This window comes from Rhagoletis pomonella, unplaced genomic scaffold, assembly GCF_013731165.1.
Source record: "Rhagoletis pomonella isolate Grant_MI unplaced genomic scaffold, Rhpom_1.0 Rhpom_scaffold_00010, whole genome shotgun sequence".
Lineage (NCBI taxonomy): Eukaryota > Metazoa > Arthropoda > Insecta > Diptera > Tephritidae > Rhagoletis > Rhagoletis pomonella.
Genome location: NW_023458564.1, coordinates 37,140,599 through 37,144,768, shown reverse-complemented (window position 1 = coordinate 37,144,768; position 4,170 = coordinate 37,140,599). Strand labels below are relative to the sequence as shown.

The 4,170-nt window shown below is 31.7% G+C and overlaps 1 protein-coding gene across 1 annotated transcript in view; it reads right to left on the bottom strand.

Annotated features, from left to right (window-relative positions):
* LOC118746373 overlaps positions 1–4,170 on the bottom strand; it is a 54,375-nt gene that overhangs the window by 3,765 nt on the left and 46,440 nt on the right. The window lies entirely within an intron of this gene.

The window sequence follows — 4,170 nt, the reverse complement described above, 5'->3', positions numbered from 1 at the left end:
AAATACCATAGTATGTGAAATACATATCAACTCCAAAAAGAAAAGAAGATATTAAAAAAAAAATGGTGCCACTTTCTTTCTTGCTAAATTTGTTTGCTTCCAAAGCATTAATCCATCCTTCGCAGCTCCATATGAGTTGTTTACTGCATCTCTTAAATAGCTTGTTCACGATATTATATCTTCAGTCTTCGATCCTCACTATTTGTATAACCCTACTATTCCTCCAACCACTGCGGCCTTCCCACACATCTTTTTATTTCCTACCACTTACAATGTATGCAAATACATACATACTCGTATTCCATTTGGCTATTGAGTAGCAGCTTTGGTGCCACATATGTGGCATGTGGCAGATATATGAAATTAGCATGGGTGTGTAATAAATAGCATACCTGCCTGTAAATTCCCCAATGAAATATGAAACTGAATGGAAATTAATGCAAGTTTGATTGTCGCACATACATATATACAAACATATATGTATACATATGTACAGGCATATATGTACAAGCGCAAGCCATCAGCCCAGAGGCAGAAATTTAAGCAGATGTGTAACATGATGCTTGGAATTTAGGTGAACAGAACACCTGTGAGTGAGCGCAACGTACATACATATTTTATGCGATAATGTGTGTGCCATGAAAAATTGTTAAAACTTTTTTCGCACGTGCAAAAGTTGTTGCGATAATTTTTGTTTTTTCACTATTAAAAATTCAATGATTTAGCATGCGCGTTTATTCTATTAAATTTACATATATTAAAAGGTTTGATTTATGTACGGAGCATTTTCAGTTTGCGACGTGTCACGGAAACGGGCCTTATGGATTATCAGCGAAAAGTGTGGCACTCACCGAAACCGCGTTGTGTTAAACAAATACATACAGATGATTTGCGGGTGAGTACTTTTACTGACGTAAGCGAAAGATAGTTTTGTATTTTGTTGCTTTGTAGGTAGGATAGTTTTTTTCTTTAAATCATTGTTAAGGGAAAGCAACATCCAATTAACTCCAAAAAGTGAAGCGAGAAATATGAAACGAAAGGTTTGTCTTATCATTGTACAGCGTGCAGCATAAAGTTCAAAAATGCATAAAAACAAGTTTAAAACCTATAGTTTTTTAGATTTTTGATTAGCATGCAAAATCAAATCAGGTTTTGACAAATGACCGAAATAACTATATTTGAACAATACTATCATTGAGGTGAGTAGATTTTATATATTTAGATCGGACACTTCAGTGGCCAAAAGAGAAGAAATTGGAAAAAAAGTCCTATAACTGGGAGGAGTGGAATCCGGTATATAAATTAGGTTGGTCCTTAAAAATATCAACATCTAAACTTTGTATGAGGCACTGTTTATATTGTTCTATGTAGAAAATGACTACAGAAGATATGGAATAAATTAACCGACGAAGACTTGGTTTTTGAAAAGCTTGAAAAGTTTCCCTTTGTCTCTAAGGATTATAAGTAACCCTATGCGCAAGATAAGCTAATTAAAAACCCCAAAGGTTAGCTGGTCTTTGGAGATATTTTCACCTTAAAAAATTAACAAGGCAAGACTTCATTTCTGAATCTAAGCATTATGAACTAAAAAGGCCTCAAATAAATCAACTGGAAATATTTGCAGGGAAGACAAAATGGACTGTAGCCCATATCGCCACAACTAGGTATGGAGGCCGCTAATGACTGAGACCGGAAAGTCGTAAAAAAGGGGCGATTGATGAAAAAAGGGTCACCGTATTTCTTGCTTTTCTATACTTATAATAGAATAAATCTAAAGTTTTATCTTTAATAAATATGTTGCAAATAAAGAGACAATTTTATTTTAAACCAAAAGATCGTTGTTTACGTAACATACATATATCATGTACCAGTAACCATAACAGCAAAATTCAAAACAGGGTTGCCAACATACACAGAAATCGAGTTTCTGCAAAAAATAAAGTTGCATTTCTTTTAAAAGTTTAAAGTTGTATATTGTGTATTTGTATATATTATATATGGACATATTTTGGAAAAGGATAAAAAATCAAAAGTCGGTTTAAAGGGTATTGGCGGTTTAATAGGTTCAGATTGCTCTTTTAGTCGTACAACGGCAACACTGCTTGAGACTCTCTACTATCACTAGAGTTTTTACATTAAAACCCCCTAAAAAAGGAACAGTCCAGCGCCTTCGTCTTAGTCTGCAGGCTGTATCGGAGATACAGCCGCTAAATTTAAACGTAGAATACGTGGTATGGTAAAGAGCATATCCAAGTAAAAAACGAAAGTACACACTAAGCAAAAAATATCGATAACAAAAGCGATAATAATATCGGTAGCAAAATCGATAAAAACATCGATAAAGAAATCGATGAAAATATTGATATCAAAATCGAAAATAATATCGAAAGCAAAATCGATAGCAAAATCGATAAAAATACCGATAGCAAAATCGATAACAACACTGATTACGAAATCTATCAAAAAAATCGATTACAAAATCGATAACAAAGTCGATAACAAAATCGATTATAAAGTCGATAACAAAATCCATAACAGAATCCATAAAAATATCGATAACAATATCGATAGCAACATCAATAAAAATATCGAATATAAAACCTATAAAAAAATTGATAACAATAGCGATAGCAAAATCGATAAAAATATCGGTAACAAAACCGATAAAAGTATCGATGACAAAATCGATAGCAAAATCGGTAATAATATCGACGGCACAATCGATAGGAATATCGATAACAAAATCGATAAAAAAATATCGATAACAAAACAGATAAAAATATCGATTACAGAATCGATTAAAATACCGACAACAAAATCTATAAAAATATCGATAACAAAATCGATAAAAATATCGATTACAAAATCGATAAATAATCGATCATAAAATCGATAACAGTGTCGATAACAAAATCGACAACAAAATCAATAAAAATATCGATAACAAAATCGAGAATAAATATCGATAACAAAATCGAAAAAATATCGATCATTATATCGATAAGTTCCAAAAATATCGATAGCAAAATCAATAACAATATCGATAAAAATTTCTATAACAAAATCGATAAAAAAACCAACAAAATATCGATTATATCGATAAGTCCCGAGAATCCCTAAAATCCCGAAATAGTTCCGAGATTGAGTCTCTGTGCCTTTATCTATATCCTTTTCTCTACAACTACCTTTATTTTAATCTTTCTTCCTCTATCTTCATCTATACTTTTATCGGTATCCTCATCCGCATCTTTTTCTTTATATTTATCTTTTTTTATGTTTATCATATTCTTCATATACATATTCCCCTTCACCTTTGCACTTATACATATAAGTAAAGTGTTTAAATTTACCTTGGTCTTCATGTTTGCCTTTATCTTTACTCAACTTTGTTCTTGTGTTTATTTTTACCTTGGCCTTTTCTTATCTATGTACGTCCTCACCTTTACTTTTATTCTTGGATTGGACTTTTTCTAAATGTTGTTTCACTTCGAAAAGTCTTCGCGTATTATGCATACATGTGTTCATATATGTATGTACATATATAATATGTATGTACATATGTATGTATAGACATACATAGATTACTAAAAATAGAAATAGATCCACATTAACTGCAATCAACATATGTACGTATGTATGTATTTACATATGTACACACGCTGCGATTAGGTTATAAATAGCGCGCCTCTGTTTATCAAAAGCCGCATTACATACGCATACATACTTTTTGTCTCCTTCCCACACTTCCAACATATGCACGTGTTTGCAAAATGATGACGAGGTGATTTTGTATGGAAAATCATTTATGCCCATATATTTGAATAAAATAAACATATATGGAAGATATCAACCAATACTTCCCATATACCAAACGAAAGGAAAACTCTTGAATTTTTGATTAAAGAAAACAAAAACAAAATCATTCGAGCGGTTTTCGAGCATTTTGGTAATGAAAAAAATTTGCAAATTTTTTCAACAATTTTTTGCCTTAAAATGCTCAATATTTGTTAAATTTATATATAATTTGTACCCGATAATATTTCTACTGCTCCAAAGAACCTATATCCCGAAAATGAAAGTTATATATGCCAACAATAAGTTGCTAGAGCACTTTAAAGGCTCAAAATTGACCCCAAAATAAGGCAATGTTTACCGTTGTTTTTACGACAG